The sequence below is a fragment of the Scyliorhinus torazame genome, chromosome 10 (genome assembly GCF_047496885.1).
Source record: "Scyliorhinus torazame isolate Kashiwa2021f chromosome 10, sScyTor2.1, whole genome shotgun sequence".
Lineage (NCBI taxonomy): Eukaryota > Metazoa > Chordata > Chondrichthyes > Carcharhiniformes > Scyliorhinidae > Scyliorhinus > Scyliorhinus torazame.
Window position 1 is genome coordinate 235,912,281 of NC_092716.1, and position 21,263 is coordinate 235,933,543.

Consider the following 21,263-nt stretch of genomic DNA (forward strand, 5'->3'; position numbering starts at 1 on the left):
CCTCAAAAATTTGGATGGTAAACCGCACAGTCTGCGAGACGGCTCGCATTGTTTCATTATTTGAAAGTGTGTCTTGTCCTAAAATTCGGTTTTTGAAAAAATAATGAGGGAGTCACACATAGTGACCAATTATAAAGGGAGTAATTGGTACTAAAGGACAGACAGGCTATCATACGAGATGCTAAACCAAGATAGCAACAGATACTATGCTTGATCCCACAGAACTCCAGAAGCTCCAGGACAGGAGAAGAGAAGAGAAGTGAAAGAAGAAGAACCATGAAGACATCCTCCGCGTGGTTCATCGTGATAATGGACATTTGGTTGTGCGTGAACGCGAACCCCATGACCTCAAGCCCCCCAGCCGTTAATGATTCATTTCCCCACAGTACCCAGAGCCCAGTCACAAGCGACACCTCACCATCTTGGTGTGCCAGGTTTATAACCTGGTACTCCCTATCCTACTTGATAGAATCCCTATTGGTATTGGCAATACTCTGCTGCATCGTGCAGACTATGCGTCTGAGAAAATGCAGAAGGAGAGCCTACCACGCTCGCACCCCGGTATATCAGATCAGATCCCCTATTTTCGGATACAACCAGACCCCCGACCCCCGCGATCTATAATAAAGAGCATTCGTTTGCGGTTTTTTTTTGTAAATAAAGAAATGTTCATGAGCAATTGTATGATCCTGAGCTTGACTGCCAAGCCAGGAAACATGTGTACAAACTGCTATGATTTTGTTTGTATGGTTGAGGAAGTTAGAGTGATGAAATGTTTAAGTAAGTGTAGTGTATTAAGGATAGTTAGAGGTTGATGGGAAATTCAGCCAACACAGACAGAAACCAGCAGGTGCAGGTTTGCTGTGTATTTAACTTTGCAAAAGGCCAGACAACATCGATACCAGCGACCATCAGCATACCAATGTAGCAGCCATCTACATACTGATGAGCAATCCCCGGGAACAATAAGTAACATTTTGGACACACAAAGCAAAGCCAGACTCCTCGGCGCCAGCAGGAGCCAACACAAAGGAGGTGAACGAACACCTCAAGACCGCCCATTGATCAGGGAACCGCTCCAGTATTGGAGAAAATCGAACCAAGCGATTGGGACAAAGTCCAATCACTTGGGACCAGGTACGGGGACCGCCCCGAAAGGCGGGAAGCCCCTGGGGACTATAAGAGTCAAGCCCCAAGTTCAAATCGCTCTCTCTTCACCTCTTCGTCCTGCCCGGGTCACCCAGCAACACAAACCAACATTGACCGTGACCGGTGCAGTGACCGCCGACAGAAGTAAGTCTTAATTCAACGCTCGCTACGAGATAGGCGCTCCTAGCTACCAATCCGTACCAACTTCGAATCCCGCAGACTCAGAACCCGAACGAAAGACCATTTGTTCCCCTGACCTGGTGGGCCAGTTCAAATTTAAGTATCGGCCTGTTAGTTGTAGAAGTAGCTTAGACGTAGTACTTGTGCATGAGTAGTGATTACTGTGTATAATAAATGTGCTTTGATTTGAATCTTACTAATCGGTGTATTGGGTCATTGATCATTACTCGGACTTGAACCTCGTGGCGGTATCATAAAGATACCTGGCGACTCGAGAGAAAAGGTAATAAAACAGAGCAATTGAACTAACGGAATGTTAGCAACACCCTGGCCTAGGCAGCCATCCCCCATCAAGTCCCGGTTTTTCAGTGTTTTGTTAGCCTTCCGCTCCCCTTCCACAGCCATGGCGTCCAGTCCACATTTGTAAATACTTGTAGTGATTCACACCCGTGAGACTGCTGTCTGAGAGGAGTGCAGCATCTCTGACGAATGGAGAATACTGCGTCCAACCCGCCAATAACATTTATATGCATGCAAATGCCAGTTTTGCCTTCCCCCACTGGCATGGGGCGCAAACCTTGTTATCGCCACCAACGAGAGACCGGAGCATGGCGCCCGATTCAACGCCGGGCACAGACCTCAATTTTGGCCGGACGTCTGATTCTGGACACAATCGTGTTTGCGTTTGCGGCATCGCGAGGCGGTGAATTTCGCCCATGATCTTTTATTCCCTGTTTTTCAATGTTATATCAATGCTGCTGCATTCTCTCTTGCTCGTAAGCCCGAATTTTGTAACATGCATCCTATCAGACAGCTTCGCAATTTTTTTTTGAAAATACATTCACATTACATCGACAGCACTTTCTTGACTTATCTCTGATCATTTCTTCAACATCAAGGAAACTCACTTAAATTTCACAAACACGACCTGTCTTTAACAATTCGTGCAGACCTTTCTTGATTTACGTAAGAATTTCTAAATGGATTCAAGCAGTGTTCCTAACACTTCCTTTACACAAACTGGGGCTGAGTTTATTTTTTCTTTTCCTTATTAAACAGAGTTGTTCAACTGAGGACCCTCCACCTCCCCCAGATTATAGTTCTAGTCACCTTGACGGAAGGGCTCCAGACCTTAACGCCTGTACACTGTGCGATGTTCACACAGATCAATGGGGATAATCAAGTGATAACTTTCACCGGTGACATGCAAGTAGTAGCAGCCAGCTGGCATTTAAATCAACACCAATGTCTTCACATTCATGCTGCACAAATGAGAGGAGGCAACGTCTCAAAAGACCATAGCCCTGAGCATCAAAGAGATTTGACACAATTGTGAACTTTGTTGAAGTTTCACATGGCAGGTGTTATCCATCCCATACATTTACTATGGTCAGAGGCGCTCCTTACTTTGCGCTAATCCTCAGCAGAAGAGAAAAGTTCACGATTTGCAAGTGGCAAACATGACTGCAGAACAAACTAGGCAAGTGCGTCATTAGATTGCGCAACCTAAGACAATTAATTCACTGCTGTCCTGCAACCTGTCATCATTTCAATGCAAAAGAAAAGCATCAGATATCCAAGAACCAAGGGTAGAATTTTCCACTCTCACCAGTGACGGCAATCATGGAGGGCAGGGGCGTGAAAATCTGTTGTGAGGGATAAAGGGAGTTTCCCATCGGCAGGAAAATAGTTCTGAATTTTGTTCGTGGAGAAGGAAATCTGATCTCAGAGCTCAGATAGAACAAGGCGTCCATGACAAGTGATTGTAGCCTGGCCAGCCTCCTTCACTAAGTGCGAGTAATATTTTGAGCTCAGCTGTGAGTCATATTCTGAGCGTTTGATTTTGAAGACTGTAATATCCAAATAAAAGAGAGTTAGAGTACACAGTGTGTGTTTCTTATGTCTGTCTCAGCTGATCGCGAAGGGTTTTCTCAGTCCACACGGGGAAACTGTGGAAGGGGGGTGGGTGTCTGGGGAAGAGGGGGCACATCTTAGAGGGTGGAGTCAGTGGTGCCAATGGAGCGATCCTGAGGGGATAACTCAGGGTACTGGTGATAGGAGGGAACAGTCACAATCAGAGTAGGGAGTGGGATGCAGTTTGGTGGCTGGTCCATAGTGAGAATTTGGTAGGGTAAGGTCTTATTGGGTGTGTTGCGGGGGCGGGGGGCGGGGGGGGGGGGGGGGGGGAAGAAACATGGCTGGGGAAGGGTCAGAGTGAGCACATGGAAGGTAATGATTGTTGACTCTGAGAGCAAGAAAAGCATGGAGAGGTTGATCGCTGTAGGATGCACAGTCATGGGGGAGAGGTTCACTGGCTTCTGATTTGATTTGGTTTATTATTGTCACATGTATTAGCATACAGTGAAAAGTATTGTGTCTTGTATGCTGTACAAACAATGCATACCGTACATAGGGAAGGAAGGAGAGACTGCAGAATATAATGTTACAGTTATAGCAAGGTGTAGAGAAAAGAGCAACTTAATACAAGGTAGGTCCATTCAAAAGTCTGATGGCAGTAGGGAAGAAGCTGTTCTTGAGTCGGTTGGTACGTGACCTCAAACTTTGGTATCTTTTTCCTGACGGAAGAAGGTGGAAGAGAGTATGTCCGGGGTGCGTGGGGTCCTTAATTATGCTGGCTGCCTTCCCGAGGCAGCGGGAATTGTAGGCAACTGCAGACAATTGGGAACTGGTGACAGAGGGGGTACGAATGCTGATATTGGGTGAGTCGATGATGATAGGTGGAGGTTGGTGGGTGACAGGGGGGTAGAGTGGAAGGTGATGACTGAAAAATCATGTGCTTAATTTTTCCAAGACTGTTCTTGACAACACAATTCATAGATTATCATAGAATTTACAGTGCAGAAGGAGGCCATTCGGCCCATCGGGTCTGCACCGGCTCTTGGAAAGAGCACCCTACCCAAGGTCAACACCTCTACCCTATCCCCATAACCCAGTAACCCCACCCAACACTAAGGGCAATTTTGGACACTAAGGGCAATTTATCATGGCCAATCCACCTAACCTGCACATCTTTGGACTCTGGATATGTGAATCCTCTAGCTGGCTGGAGGATAATTTCAGCTGGATGGATTTCAAGGTCAGGATAAGCAGCCAACTAAAGGGAAACCCCAATAATGATAATGATTATGTTTTTCGTTTTTCGTTCATGGGAGGTGTGCCGCGGGCTATGCCGACAAGATAAGGAATGGCTTAGATAGGGTAGACGTAGGGAAGTTGTTTCCATTAGCAGGGGAGACTAGGACCCGGGGGCACAGCCTTAGAATAAAAGGGAGTCACTTTAGAACAGAGATGAGGAGAAATTTCTTCAGCCAGAGAGTGGTGGGTCTGTGGAATTCATTGCCACAGAGGGCGGTGGAGGCCGGGACGTTGAGTGTCTTTAAGACAGAAGTTGATAAATTCTTGATTTCTCGAGGAATTAAGGGCTGTGGAGCGAGAGCGGGTAAATGGAGTTGAAATCAGCCATGATTGAATGGTGAAGTGGACTCGATGGGCCGAATGGCCTTACTTCCGCTCCTATGTCTTATGGTCTTATGGACATTTATTCCCCATCCCTAATTGCCCTTGGGGGGCAGTTAAAATTCAACCACATTGCTGTGGGTCTGGAGTCACATGTAGGCCAGACTAGGTAAGCAAAGGCAGATGTCCTTCCCTAAAGGGCATTAGTGAACCGGATGGGTTTTTACAACAGTGGTTTCATGGTCATTATTTAGACTTGTTTTAATTCCAGATTTTTATTGAATTCAAATTTCACCACCTGCAGTGGTGGGATTCGAACCTGGGTCCTCAGAGCAGTACTAAATCTCTGGTTTATTAGTCCAGTGACAATAGCACAATGCCATTGCCTCCCCTTATGAGGCAACTGGATGTAAAAGATGCTCGGTTGTGTTCTTATCTCTATGGATACGCCTGCATTGCAACAAGCTTGTTCCTGAATCATCAGTCCCATAACATCGAGATCCCAGCAGGGTGTGGAGCTGCTATTCAATCTGTGCCATTTACATTGGTTTCTGTCAGAGGCAGGGATGAAGGAAGAAAGAAAGGTGGAATGCCTCCTTGGGGCATGGCTGGTGGATGGCAGCCAACTCATAACTTCAAACTTCCATCTTCAAAAAGAAATAGTCATGGCTGACAAGGGATCATGTGTCTTCTATACTGCTGAGGAAATGGGCTCTCTGTAAAGTCTCAAGGGTGGTGGAGACAAGCAGCAAAGTACCCGCATGAGGCTTCTTGCACATGGCTCCCATCACACTGCTCACAGAGCATATTCCCCATATGCAGTCATATATTAACAGGATGAACATCTATGGTCCTCCAGGATGTCCTTTACCTGGAAAGGGTGCGGTGGAGCTGCAAAGTTTAAACAGAGCCCAGGTTAAAGGCTTGGCACTTGCCTGCTTGCTTTGCGATGGAGGGAAACCTGGAAAGGACATGCTCACTAAATGTACCACTTCAATCCATTCTCACATCCACCAAGTGGGATAATGCAGGTTGCAGGGTCCCCTGCCTTGGTTATATCTCTACTCCAGATGAGAAGAATGAGGGCCTATCGCAGGTTGACACGGGGCCAGGAGGAGCAAGAAACTGAACAGCAAGAGGCAAGAGCAAAAAGACTGGAGAACTTGGAACACTGCAATGGCAAGCATTGGACTGACCATGGGTGCTGTTGTTTGGGATGAGTAAGAGGCAATGCCGGAGGTATATCCCGGGATGTGGTTGCTCACACCTGCTGACATCTCCAGTACAAGCTGCAGCTGTAAGGAAGCTAGAGGAGTAATGCAGATCTCCTGGCTTCCAATTTGTGTCTGAGTGTCCTTTAAACATGGCACCTGACCCCATGAGGTAATGGCGGAGTCCTTGCCAAGCCCCTCGCGGATACATACTTAATGACCTGAAAAGTGGAAGATTGCATGTAATCACCCGCCCCGCCACCCAACTGGAATAACATTGACTTTCCCGTTCGCCACCACTCTTAGTCCTCAGAGTAAAAAATTCTGCCCCAAGTAAACAAGATGTTTTAACTAAACAGCCAAAGAATAATAAAAATGGCAAGTTGTGGTTTTGTGAATGCAGATAGTTTGAAAGCAAAACAGTAGTTTAATTTTTTTCATTATTTCACAAGATGTCAGCATCGCTGGTTAGGCCAGCATTTATTGACGATCATTCATTGACCTTGAGAAGGTGGTGGTGAGCTGCCTTCTTGAGCCCCTGCAGTCCATGTGGTGTTGAGCCAGCGACACTGAAGGAGCAACGCTACATTTCCAAGTCAGGATGGCGTGTGCCTTGAAGGCGAACTTGCAAGTGGTGGTGTTTCCATGAATCTGCTCGACTTGTTCTTTTAGGTGGCGGAGGTCATGGATTTGGAAGGTGCTGTCAAAGGAATCTTGGCGAGTTGCTCCTTGATGCCACACTCAGTGAAATGCTGTCTTTATATCAAGGGCTGTCACCCTCACCTCACTCTCTCGTGTTCAGCTGTTTTGTACATGCTTAGATCAAAGCTACAATGGGCAGCACGGTGGTGCAGTGGTTAGCACTGCTGGCTTACGACCTGAGAACCCAGGTTCGATCCCGGTCCCGGGTCACTGTCTGTGTGGCATTTACACATTCTCACCTGTGTCTGCGTGGGTCTCACCCCCACAACCCAAAGATGTGCAGGGGAAGTGGTTTGGCCACACTAAATAGCCTCTTAATTGGAAAAAAATAATAATTGGGTACTCTAAATTTTTGTTTTTTAAAGATCAAAGCTGTAATGAGGTCAGGGGATAAGTGCTGCTGGCAAATCACAAATTGAACATCAGTGAGCAGGTTATTTCTGAGTAAGTGCCACTTGATAGCACTGTCGATGGCACCTTCCATCTCTTTACTAACCTCACTGGAAGATCTAAGCAGTAAGACCCTCAAACATTTGCCTCCCTACCTGTAGTGACTATTACATTTAACTCTTCCTGAGTAATATGTAACAGCTTCCATTGTGTTACAGGAATTTGTGTACTCATTGTCATGATAGTCAGGTAAACATCATGGTACAAGCATACATACATACTGATGGACAGATCAACGGACCAATCAATACACACACAACACCGCAGCCAATCACAGGCAAGAGCATACACACTATAAAACAGGGAACACAACACTTCCCAGGGATTCCAGCAGGAGACAGCTCAGGGCACAGAGCTCCCAGCAAGACAGTCAGACATCCACCATGTGCTGAGTGCCCTCCAGGATAGTGTTAGAAATAGGTCCACAGATTCAATGGTTATGATCGAACCTCAGTAACCAGTTTACCACTGTAAATATATGTTAGTAATAAAACTGAGTTGTACCATTCGCAACCGTGTTGGTTCGTCTGTGTAGCAGAGCACCCAACACATCACTCATATAAGAGCTGAACATGACAAATCGGATGACACTGAAGTGTACATAAAAGTTGAGAGCAGTGGTGACTAGTGGCTATTTGCACTGGGCTCACAGTCCCTGCAGTTCTTCACGAACCAGGTGGCACAACTCAGTTATTACCTCTCCAGTGAGCCTGAACCTGCTCAAGAACCAAAATCAGACAAATAACCCTGTGTCAGTAAATCTACCATCTGATATTTAATACTTCATGTAACGCTCAAGACTCCCAATTCTTCTGTACTGTATAACCTCCATTCAGCAACAGGATATATGGGCTCAATATCCATTATCTCCACCACCAACACACTGTGACTGCTGCATTTACCATCGACAGGACACACTGCAGCAACTCATCATGCTTTTCTTGGGTCTGCAGCTCATACATCTAAGAAGAATAAAAACATGCCATTTTCTACTTGCCCGCAACGGACATGCCAACCGGACTTGGGATGTAGACTGCAGTTCCTTACTTATCGCTGTGGCAAGCTACTGCAATTCGCTGACTGTGCCAGTACCCAGAACAGACCCCAATTTATATTAAGGAACCGGACAAGACCCCAGGAATTTTTCAATTTGATAATAATAATCTTCATTGTCACAAGTAGGCTTACATTAACACTGCAATGAAGTTACTGTGGAAAGGCCCCAGTCACCTCATTTTGGCGCCTGTTCGGGTGCACAGAGGGAGAATTCAGGATGTCCAACTTACCCAACAACACGTCTTTCGGGACACGTGGGAGGAAACCGGAGCCCCGGAGGAAACCTACGCAGACACTGGGAGAACGTGCAGACTCCACACAGTCAGCGACCCATGCCGGGAAACGAACCTGGGACCCTGGAGCTGTGAAGCAACAGTGCTAACCACTGTGCTACTCTGCAAACTGTGGGGAAAGGTTACTTCGCTCCAAAAGTGATTCCATTGAAATCGAGCGATCTTCTGCACTAAAATAAACTTTATTATGAACACAGGATTCACCCCATTAATATTCAAGGGAAAAAAAACAGCTTTTCAATTAACAGTTAAGCAGTTCTAAAAACAATAAAGAGAGATCTTTGAGCTTGCGTCCCCATCTACTTCTAAACTTTCAGTGAAGCAAAGTCCACACAAAAACTGATCAAATGTCCTTTATTAATACAGTTAGCACTCATTGGGTTACAGGTTTATTCACAGGCCTTAGGAGAGAAGCTTTCAGAAGTCAGTCTGAGAAACATACCTTCTTTCCTCAGGAACCAGAGCAGAAACCTAAGAAAGAATCTAAAAAACAACAGACACAGGGCAGGGCTGAAAATGAGACTAAAAACAGCCCCCGCCCCTCCCATGAGTGGCATCACAGCCTGCTCAGCTGTTAACTCCATTTGCTCACCCGATGCCGGTGCCTGTGTATTTACATTGTGCATTTATGTATGTCCAATGTTTTTTTGACGTGTGGAATGATCTGTCTGGATTGTACACAGAATAATACTTTTCACTGTACCTCAGTACACATGGCAAATCATGAAATCAAATCAACACTTTAATCACAATTTTAGAAGACATATAATCTGCATACCTTAACCTAAGTTTTTTTTAAATAACATTACTGCAACAGATATACAATACAGTATATAGTGAAAAATTCTACATTCATCACACCCACTGAGACCTTAATTGATGCACGATCTAAACAAAAACAGGAGAAGCTAAATAGGATCTACCACTATCTTCTCAAGTTCATTCAGAAAAGAACAAATGTGACATTGGCAGCTTTGCCACATCCTAAAACCAATTTCTTTTTACATAAAAATGATATAACAATGACTGCTACATTCATACATATATTCAGCCAACTGCAGAGTTAATAATCCTGCTCACTTTGCGATTTATAATTCTTTTCAATCATGTTGGTTTTGAATTTTCAGAAAATTCTTACCTTTTAGATGTCTTCACAGCTACAGAATCTTCCACTCATTGTTCCATCATGACCTTTGAGAAAACATCGAGTCCAACTGGCACTTTTCCCAACATTTTGCAAGCATTTCTAGTCCCAGTTTTGAGCAATTGGTGTTGTAAGGTGTTAGATAACATTCAGTTGGTCTTAATGAAGCTTGCATAATCTTAATTAGCTTAACTGTATGCATATATTAACCGCAGAACTATGTAGACACATACAGCAAGGGGTTCAAGTTAGGAGCTGTCTCCATGCTTGGTTGTACACAGGGCTCTATTCAACATGAGACTAACCCCAGGCCTGTGTCATCTTCTATCACTGTATGTGTAGTACCGTACAGAGTCCCAAATTCACCTATAAGTGCCAGACCCTTATACTACACCTCCCCCAAGTCTTTATCCAATGTACCCGAGGAAGGAGCAGCGCTCCGAAAGCTAGTGGCATCGAAACAAACCTGTTGGACGTTAACCTGGTGTTGTAAGACTTTGTACTGTTATCCAATGTAGTTCAAGTTATTCTAGTTTACCTGATGTAGTTACATCATTAGTGCTCCCCCATCTTCCCCCCTACACGTCTCTGAGTTCATAGGTCTGGGGGCTTATCAACCTTCTATATTTTATTCGCGCTCTGTTGTTGCAGGTAAACTCCGATAATTTGGAGGTTGTACTAGCATCTGGGAATCTTTTTATCCCCTTTTTCCATTGCTTAGTATTGAACCGCTCTTTGTCAATTCAGCAGTTGTATTGAGAGGTGGATGTTGTTCCATCTCATTTATTGCAGGATAGACTAACTTTGGCCTTGGGCGAAATTCTCCCCCAACGGCGCGATGTCCGCCGACTGGCGCCAAAAATGGCGCCAATCAGACGGGCATCGCGCCGGCCCAAAGGTGTGGAATGCTCTGCATCTTTGGGGGCTGAGCCCCAACATTGAGGGGCTAGGCCAGCGCCGGAGGGATTTCTGCCCCGCCAGCTGGCATAAATGGCGTTTGGTGCCCCGCCAGCTGGCGCGGAAATGTGGCACATGCGCGGGAGCGTCAGCGGCTGCCGACAGTTTCCCGCACATGCGCAGTGGGGAGAGTCTCTTCTGCCTCCGCCATGGTGGAGGCCGTGGCGGAGGCGGAAGTGAAAGAGTGCCCCCACGGCACAGGCCAGCCCGCGGATCGGTGGGCCCCGATCGCGAGCCAGGCCACCGTGGGGGCACCCCCCGGGGTCGCCGTGAGTCCCGCCAACCGGCGCGGCCCGATTCCCGCCCCCGCCCAATCTCCGGTATCGGAGACTTCGGCGGGGGCGGGGGCGGGATTCACGGCGGCCAACGGCCATTCTCCGACCCGGCGGGGGGGGGTCGGAGAATGACGCCCCTTGTGTCCATGTGGATTTTCTCTCTTATTTTGTTGTGTGTGTCACTGCGATGTCCTCTGTGACAGAAGATGGCCATTCCTGTTATCAGGATGTGTTTTTTTCAGTAAGCTCACCGTTGCGTTTAGCTGTGCGCTGTGCTGTCGGCCATGGATGGCTGCTTCCTGGTTTCAGCATCGATTATGGCACTGTAATGCTGACCCGGGAGTTGCAGCATTTGCTCTGTGGTTACAGTGCAGACCTCACCAACAGTCGTTGGAGCCGGAGATTGAGGTTCGTCTGTTTTTTTGCTTACTGTTTTGTTTCTGCTCCGCTGGAGACGCTGTGCTAACAACTTGAGTGGTTGGATGGCCTGACCAATGAGGGCTTTCCAGCATCTGTAATGAAATAGGACAAACCTGTTTTGTGAAAAGAGTTTGATGTGTTAGGCAGGTTGGTTCGATGTGGACTGCACTCAATGCAGGTAAGTTAGAAACAGACGTCTAACACAGGTGAAGATCCAACACGGTTTTATTCAACTAGATGAACTGCTGTACATATTTAGCTGTGGGTCGACACTATACTGATCTGACTAGTGACCTTGTAGTAGCCTGACCAGACTTACTAGCTACCGCATGGTGTTTGTGCTTGCTAGCTCGTGGATTCTGACTGTCTCAGTAGCTGGGTCCCAAGAGAGCGGGAAACCTAGTGTCCTCTGGCTTTATAGTGGTAGTGTCCTGTCTGGTGATTGGCTGTGTTGTGTTGTATGCTTACTGGTCATCCTATGTGTCAATCACTGCCTGTCTGCATCTCATTATATACATGAGTGGATATTATGACAGAGTTCAGAGCTGAAACCCCAATCAGGATACTCTTCCTTGTTTGAACTCTTGTGAACCTGCAGTTCTGTATAAGTTACGACTATGGTTGTCTTGACATCTTCTACTTTTTGGAAGAGATTCAGGGCTACACGCATCTCTGCTCAAGACGGAAGAAGACTGGTTAAGAATGATATACACCAGCTCAAAGATTTATTTGCCACTGTACTCTAATCATAGAATCCCCACAGTGCAGAAGGAGGCTATTTGGTCATCGAGTCTGCACCGACCCTCTGAACGAGCACCCTACCTAAGCCCACTCTCCCGCCCTATCCCCGTAACCCCATGCACACCTTTGGACACAAAGGAGCAATTTTGCATGGGCAATCCACCTAACCGGTATATCTTTGAACTGTGAGAGGAAACTGAATCACTCAACGGAAACCCACACGGATACGGGGAGAAAGTGCAAACTCTCCACACAGTCACCCAAGGCCAGAATTGAACCCAGGTCCCTGGCACTGTGAGGCAGCAGTGCAAACCACTGTGCCACCGTGCCGCCCTGGTTCCAGAATCATGCCTCTGTCTGGAATGCAGATTCTTCCAGGCCCATAGAGTGGTGTGTCTGTTGTTCAAGGCCAGAGGTCTCTCAGCCATGGTTCTCTGTCCAATAAGGGCTGTAACACCGGCTCCCATATCCAATTTAAAGTTTGCGAGATGGCAATTAATCAAAATGTATGCATTTTGAAATGGAAATCCTCACCCAAGAAGCATGTCCATGTGCCCTCATAGTGTGCAGTTTCAACTTGATGAATCATCTTTGTGTCCTGTGTGTCTAAATGTTTTGATGTGGAGATGCCGGCGTTGGACTGGGGTGAGCACAGTACGAAGTCTTACAACACCAGGTTAAAGTCCAACAGGTTTGTTTCGATGTCACTAGCTTTCGGAGCGCTGCTCCTTCCTCAGGTGAATGAAGAGGTCTGTTCCAGAAACACATATATAGACAAATTCAAAGATGCCAAACAATGCTTGGAATGCGAGCATTAGCAGGTGATTAAATCTTTACAGATCCAGAGATGGGGTAACCCCAGGTTAAAGAGGTGTGAATTGTATCAAGCCAGGACAGTTGGTAGGATTTCGCAGGCCAGATGGTGGGGGATGAATGTAATGTGACATGAATCCCAGGTCCCGGTTGAGGCCGCACTCATGTGTGCGGAACTTGGCTATAAGTTTCTGCTCGGCGATTCTGCGTTGTCGCGGGTCCTGAAGGCCGCCTTGGAGAACGCTAACCCGGAAATCAGAGGCTGAATGCCCTTGACTGCTGAAGTGTTCCCCGACTGGAAGGGAACATTCCTGCCTGGTGATTGTTGCGCGATGTCCGTTCATTCGTTGTCGCAGCGTCTGCATGGTCTCGCCAATGTACTACGCTTCGGGACTCCTTTCCTGCAGCGTATGAGGTAGACAACGTTGGCCGAGTCGCACGAGTATGTACCGCGTACCTGGTGGGTGGTGTTCTCACGTGTAATAGTGGTATCCATGTCGATGATCTGGCACGTCTTGCAGAGATTGCCATGACAGGGTTGTGTGGTGTTGTGGTCACTGTTCTGAAGACTGGGTAGTTTGCTGCAAACAATGGTTCGTTTGAGGTTGCGCGGTTGTTTGAAGGCAAGTAGTGGGGGTGTGGGGATGACCTTGGCAAGATGTTCATCGTCATCAATGACGTGTTGAAGGCTGTGAAGAAGATGACGTAGTTCCTCCCCTCCGGGGAAGTACTGGACGACGAAGGGTATTCTGTCGGTTGTGTCCCATGTTTGTCTTCTGAGGAGGTCGGTCCGGTTTTTCGCTGTGGCGCGTTGGAACTGTCGATCGATGAGTCGAGTGCCATATCCCGTTCGTACGAGGGCATCTTTCAACGTCTGTAGATGTCTGTTACGCTCCTCCTCGTCTGAATAGATCCTGTATATACGGAGCGCTTGTCCATAGGGGATGGCTTCTTTAATGTATTTAGGGTGGAAGCTGGAGAAATGGAGCATCATGAGGTTATCCGTGGGTTTGCGGTAAAGCGAAGTGCTGAGGTGACCGTCCTTGATGGAGACGAGTGTGTCCAAGAATGCAATTGATTTTGGAGAGTAGTCCATGGTGAGTCTGATGGTTGGATGGAACTTATTAATGTCATTGTGTAGTCGTTTCAGTGATTCTTCGACGTGGGTCCAAAGGAAAAAAATGTCATCGATGTATCTGGTGTATAACGTCGGTTGAAGGTCCTGTGCGGTGAGTAGGTTCTGTTCAAACTTGTGCATGAAGATGTTGGCGTATTGGGGTGCGAATTTGGTCCCCATGGCTGTTCCGTGTGTCTGGATGAAGAACTTGTTGTCGAAGGTGAAGATGTTGTGATCCAGAATGAAGCGGATGAGTTGCAGAATTGCGTCTGGAGATTGGCAGTTGTCGGTGTTGAGTACTGAGGCTGTTGCAGCAATGCCGTCGTCATGGGGGATGCTAGTGTAGAGTGCCGAGGAATGTTCCTGGTTCAACTGGTCCATGGGTGCTGAGTTTCTGTAGGAAGTCCGTCGTGTCGCGACAGAACCTTTAAATGTTTTGGCCTTGCACTGCATGCTGATGTGTCCAATTCCATTACATTGAAAGGATTGGGCTGAAATTGTAGGACATTGATTTTGCTTGTGGGGGCGCTATGCTCCACAGCACTGCTCTGGTCGCTCTCCTAGTCAGTTAGGGTATTCCTTCCCTTGGCCGCGAGCATTCCTGTTTCTGTGCTAGACTGTGGAATTTTCTTTGTACCAAGCCTACATTCTCCTTTTAAAATGGACCTGTGCTGCACTCAGAGCTCAGACTGCCTAACGATCTGAATATCTTTCTCCAGGGTCAGATCTTCCTTCGCTTAAAGCATGTCTGAGAGTGCGATGAGCACAATTCCTGCCATGGTTTATTACATTTAGCCCTTTTAAGCATTTTGTTACTTCTGAAGTTAAAATAAACATTGAATTATTTCCGTACTCCTCCAAATTTAGCAGACGATGTGTTGATTCTTTGTCGAGCCATTACGTCATCCACCGCGGGCCGACTGAATCGATTTTTGTGCTAATTCATGGGATGTGGGTATCACTGGCTTTTATTGCCCATCCCTACTTTCCCTTGTAGAAGGTGTCATAATATACACCAGTATATCACGGTGCAGATGCACACACACTGATGGACACACAGCGGGACCAATCAACACACACAACACCGCAGTTAATCATCAGTTAGAGCACACGCACTATAAAGACAGGGGGCATCAGAGTTCCCGCTCATTCGAGATGCAGCCTCCTAGTAGGACAGAGCTTACAGCTTGCAGCACAGATCTTCACCATATGCTGAGTGCATAGACTGGTTAGGACAAGGCATAGGCCTTTAGTTTAATCTAACATCGTGTTAACCCACTGTGAAAGTATGTCCAACAGTTTCTAACTTAATAAAATAGTGTTGCACTATTTTAAGTGTTGGTGGTCTGTCTGTGTTCCTCGGATCCTGAGCACCCAACACATCAGAAGGGGTGGTGAGCTGCCCTCTTCAACTACTGCAGCCCACGTGGTGCAGGTACACCCACAGTGCTGTTCGGGAGGGTGTTCCAGGATTTCGACCCAGCGACAGTGAAGAAATGGTGATATATTTCCAAGTCAGGACGGTGAGGGACTCGGCGTGGAAATTCCAGATGGTGGTGTTTCCAGCCATCTGCTGCCCTTGTTCTTCTAGATGGTAGCATACTTGTGTTTGGAAGGTGCTGCCTAAGGAACCTTGGTGAGTTCCTGAAATGCAGCGTATAGATGGTACATACTGTTGCTGCTGTTCATCGAGGTGGAGGAAGTGAATGACCCATAATCTCTGTTCCTTTTTTTCTTTTGCAGGGATTCTCTGTCCCATATGCATTTTGGGACGATGCAGAGGTCCCGATGTGCGGGCAGGCGTGGGGTAGAAACGCGCCGTGTTTAAACTCATGGTGTGTTTTTATTTACCTGCTTTCCTTCTACCGCTGTGCTGTACCTGCTGTATGATGCACTATCAATTACAACGAGACGAGAGTAGAATGTAATCGAGGCTTTATTACACAGAGATGTGTGGCCTCCTACAGCAGCTGATGAAATGGCTGCTGTACTGAGAGCACACATATTTATACTCTGCCTGCTGGGCGGAGCCAGCAGGCAGGGACTACCCCCGTACCTGTAGTAGAGGGGCCTTACCGTAAATCCCATATATATACAGTATAATACATCAGTGGTGACTACCACATTCACCCCCTGTTAAAAATGGGTCCAGCGGGGGTGGTGGAGAACTTTATACAGACAAATTGTTTTTAAAAATCACAGAGAATATTACAAATTTAGGCGGTCCGGTGCCTTGATCTGCCGTCGAGAACACCACAGTGCTGGTGGCGACTCAGGCGTCAGCTTGGTCTCCGGTGACTCCGGGAGTGTGTCGAAATCTTCTTCATCCCCGGGTGGGAGCAAGGGGAGGACGGATAGTCCTGGAGCGGGGGCTGTGGTGGGGTGCGCCAGGGGAGGGGATGGTGGCGCCAGGGCAGGGGGCGGTGTGTGAGGACCCAGTTCGTGCCAGGTCCCTGAGGGAGACTGTGTCTTGGCGGCCGTCGGGGTGCGCAATGTAAGCGTACTGCGGGTTGGCGTGGAGCAGCTGTACCCTCTCAACCAACGGGTCCACCTTGTGGAGTCGCATGTGTCTCTGGAGGAGAACGGGTCCTGGAGCTGCCAGCCACGTTGGGAGCGAAACTCCAGAGGTGGACTTCCTGGGGAAGGCACAGAGACGTTCATGGGGGGTTTCGTTAGTCGCGGTGAACAGGAGCGACCAAATGGAGTGAAGTGCGTCGGGGAGGACCTCCTGCCAGCGTGAGGCCGGGAGATTTCTGGACTGTAGGGCCAGCTGGATGGCCCTCCAGACCATCCCATTCTCCCGCTCCACCTGCCCGTTTTCCCTGGGGTTGTAGCTGGTCGTCCTGCTCGAGGCAATGCCCTGTTGAGCAGGAACTGGTGCAGCTCATCGCTCATAAATGAAGATCTCCGGTCGCTGTGGACGTAGGCGGGGAAACCGAACAGAGCGAAGATGGTTTTGAGGGCTTTGATGACGGTGGCAAACGTCATGTTGGGGCATGGGACGGCAAAGGGGAATCAGGAATATTCGTCTACCACACTGAGGAAGTACGTGTTGCAGTCGCTGAGGCGTTCAAAGGGGCGAGAGGCCTTCACCAGGCGTGCACGGTCTGGCCGGTAGAAGCGCGGTTTACACTCTGCGCAGACCTGGCAGTCTCTGGTGATCGCCCTGACTTCCTCGATGGAGTAGGGCAGGTTGCGGGCCTTACTGAAGTGGTAAAAACGTGTGACTCCTGGGTGACAGAGAATGTCGTGCAGGGTCCGGAGTCCGTCCACTTGTGCGCTGGCACATGTGCCTCGGGATAGGGCATTGGGGGGCTCGTTGAGCTTACCGGGGCAATACAAAATCTCGTAGTTGTAGGTGGAGAGCTCGATCCTCCACATCAAGTTTTTTGATCTTGCCCCGCCGTGTGTTATTAAACATGAAGGCAACCGACCATTGGTCAGTGAGGAGAGTGAATCTCCGGCCGGCCAGGTAATGTCTCCAATGCCGCACAGCTTCAACGATGGCTTGGGCCTCCTTTTCGACGGAGGAGTGCCGAATTTTGGAGGCCTGGAGGGTGCGGGAAAAGAATGCCACGGGCCTGCCTGCCTGGTTGAGGGTGGTGGCCAGAGCGACGTCTGATGCATCGCTCTCGACTTGGTAGGGGAGCGTCTCGTCGACCGCATGCATCACGGCCTTGGCGATGTCGGCCTTGATACGGTCGAAGGCCTGGTGAGCCTCGGCCGTCAGTGGGAAAACGGTTGTTTGAATGAGTGGGCGGGCCTTGTCCGCATAGTTTGGGTCCCACTGGACATAACACAAAAAGAATCCAGGCATCGTTTGAGTGCCTTGGGGCAGTGGGGGAGGGGGGGGTTCCATGAGGAGGCGCATGCGATCGGTGTCGGGCCCCAGAACTCCGTTCTGAACCACATAGCCGAGGATGGCTAATCGGTTCGTGCTGAACACACACTTCTCCTTGTTATACATGAGGTGGAGGAGAGTGGCGGTGTGGAGAAATTTGGAAAGGTTAGCGCCGTGGTCCTACTGGTCGTGACCGCAAATGGTGACATTTTCCAGGTACGGGAAAGTGGCCCGCAGTCCGTACCGGTCAACCATTCGGTCCATCTCCCGTTGGAAGACCGAGAACCCATTGGTGACGCCGAAGGGATCCCTAAGAAAGTGGTAAAGGCGGTTGTCTGCTTCGAACGCAGTGTATGGATGGTCCGCCTTGCGAATGGGGAGCTGGTGGTAGGCAGAGTTCAGGTCCACTGTCGAGAAGTCCCGGTCTTGTGCAATCTGATTGACCATATCAGATATGTGTGGGAGGGGGTACGCGTCGAGCTGCGTGTACCGGTTGATTTGACTACCACACTGTATTACAAATCCAGGGACAGCGCTAACTTAACCGGCTTGCCCCAATGTTAGGTGAGTTTTTAGTCTTTTTTATTTGCGCTTTTTTGTCTCTCGGTCCCGAATCATCGAGCAGAGGGTGGAGATATCGGGAACCATATTTTTAGTGGGTTAATGTGTTATAATATTAGTGTTTATTATTATGTGTAAAATGCAAATAAAGTAAAAGATTTTCCACCTAAGAAACTCCGTGTTGCTGGTGATGGGTTCTGTGGGTTCTTGCGTGGCTGATAAGCCCGATCCTAGAGCCGCATCTTCGACCGCACACTTGGCAGGAGATTCAGGGAGGTGGGATCGGTCTTGGACTCTTGATCTCTGGTATTCCTTTCTCAGGCTCCTTTTCCAGGCCTCCTCTCGCTGTCGGATGTCCTTGAAGAATTGTGACCCTTCAATCAGGAGGTTCCTCCAAGTTGGTCTCTTCTGAGCAAAGACCTCCCAGGCATTGACGTTGCTGTTGCATTTCTTGTGAGGTAAACCTTCAGGGTGTCTTTGAAGCACTTCTTTTGTCCTCCTGTTCTTCTGGATCCTTCGCTGAGCTGGGAGAAGAAGATTTTCTTTGGCAGTTGGGGCTCTGACATCCTAAGTCGGCCCAACGGAGTTGGTTTCGGATGATCATGGCCTTGATACTGGTGCTCTTGGCTCCTTCAACGATGCTAATGTTACTACACCTGTCCTCCCAGCTGATACAGAGCTAAAGCACATTTGGATTTTGAAATGTATTTGAAGTGGTGTTTTTCAGAGTCCACCGATATAATGCTGATACTTGCAAGCCTTAGTGATTACTTTGAATGCTTTTGCAAAGGCATTAGTTAAGAATAGAAGCCTCCTGTAAGCTAATGCATATTATCTCGCTGACAGGTATTGCAGAATCCATTGCAGATTCAAAATCTGGAGCCAAGCTATAAGTCTGACTGGCGAGGAAGTGAATCAATTGCCCACCCCTGAGAGTGCATAGACAAAGGACATTGTATGAAATCATATCAGAGGAGCTGTGTTCCAGGAGACTGAGCTTCAGCAAGGAAGCAATGGAATGCCTTTGCAAAATTTTGAACGAAGACATGGAGACGAATTCTAATTGTTGCACTGCCTTTACAATGAAGATGAAACTCATGATAGTTGTAGTGTGTAGTGCAGGGTGACATGTGCTGTCGACTGGCCAAAGTGAATGATGAACTCCAGAGCATGTAGTTTAAAATAATTTATTATAGAACAAACTGCATGGTAAGATGACTGGGATAAATAAACTAACGAACAACTAACACTAAACAACTCTGGTGGAACTACTGTAAATACGTCTATCTCCCAGCATGACCAACTCCCAACTCCCAGATCACATGGCGATGTGATGGGTTTACAATACCACCTAGTGGTCAGAGGTTGTGCATAACATTATGTACAAACTTACATTATGCATATCTTCACACAGGGCACAACTTTTCCGTTGATCGTGGACCGAACATTCACCCAGAAGTGGAGGAGGGCAATGTGGAGCCTGATGTAGACATCCCTCCTGAAAGAGAAGCAATTGATGTACATGCACTTTTGTATGAGGTTTGACTTCTGTTGGTGGATCATTCATTTTGGAACTCTTAAATCCATTTGACTTGAATGACTGTGACTGTACCAACCGTCACCAAAGTTGCAAGATATTTTACCCCGTCCATCTTTTGAATGTTCATGATTATGATTCACGTATGCTACACACACCTTGGATAGATCTTGAAGTGCTACCCAATACAATCATCTGTGCTATGTTGGTATTGCTTTGTTTAAAGTTGTAATTAGCTTTGCAATCTGTCCTAAAAGTAAAATAGCTACTCTAAACACGACAACCACAGTAAAATATATCACCCAGCAGGAGGCCATCCAAAAAGCAGACAGACATGTTGTGGTGAACCAGTGTAATAGGAGATGTAAGGTAGGACCTGCACTACAGGTTCGCCGGTAGCTCCTGCCGGCTGGCTCCGCCCATGGAGAACTGTATAAATATGTATGACCTCCAGTGCCCTGCCATTTCGGCAGCTGCAGCAGGAGGCCACGCATCTGACTGTAATAAAACCACAGTTGTACCCAACTTTAGTCTTTGTGCAATTGATCGTGCATCACATGTAAAACCTGATCTGAGCAACAACACTTAGAGACAACGTAAGTGTCTGATTTAATTCAGAATTCACATAAAAAATGCAAAGTCTGAGACAATGAGCTAATTATGCTTCCCATCCTGGAAGAATGCACTGTACATGCCTCAGCTAGTCAACCAGAAAGTAATCATGTACTCCATGGACCAATCATGGTTCAGGGATATCACTGATCAGGCTGTGGTTATGATTTAGAAAGGGTTAACAAGGTCTGATTTGCAACGATACCAGGAAGAATATAGAAGTTAGAAGAAAGATGAATTTCGGTAAGAGAGTGCCCCAGCGGAATGAGATTCAATATCCCACTGAGAAGCTGCAATATCTGATATCTGGTTAACTGTCTTTTCTGTTGTCATTTTGATAACTCAATAATTGGGGAATTTTATTTGAGCACACTTGTACCAGGAGTACTTGTAATTCGTCAGACCCGGAGTCTAGGTTAAATCCGATTTCAGAATCTTACAGCAGTTCGAGTTCATCTGGCAGCTGCTACATTTGGACATTGAGTCCTCTCGTCTTCCCTCCTCCCTCCCCCCCCCCTCCTCCCATCCCTCCTCCCCTCTCCCCTGTGTACAGAAAGACAACAAAACCATGTGTCCAAGTAAAAAAGATATATTTAATTGATCACTGTGTTAAAGTAAAAAGATATATTTTATGGCAAAGTGATTTGAAACGTTGTGGTAGCTATCAAAGGAAATGTTATCCAGCAGCTGCGAATTTAAAACGTGACATTAAATGTGAACACGGTAT

General features: G+C 47.5%; 1 long non-coding RNA gene across 2 annotated transcripts in view; it reads left to right on the plus strand.

Annotated features, from left to right (window-relative positions):
* The window catches only part of LOC140384675 (uncharacterized), a 345,004-nt gene extending 324,007 nt beyond the window's left edge, over positions 1 to 20,997 (plus strand). For both annotated transcript variants that reach the window (XR_011933122.1, XR_011933121.1), the window contains exon 3: positions 19,802 to 20,997. This is a non-coding gene — a long non-coding RNA (uncharacterized lncRNA). The remainder of the gene's footprint in view (positions 1 to 19,801) is intronic.
* Positions 20,998 to 21,263: the final 266 nt, after the last annotated feature.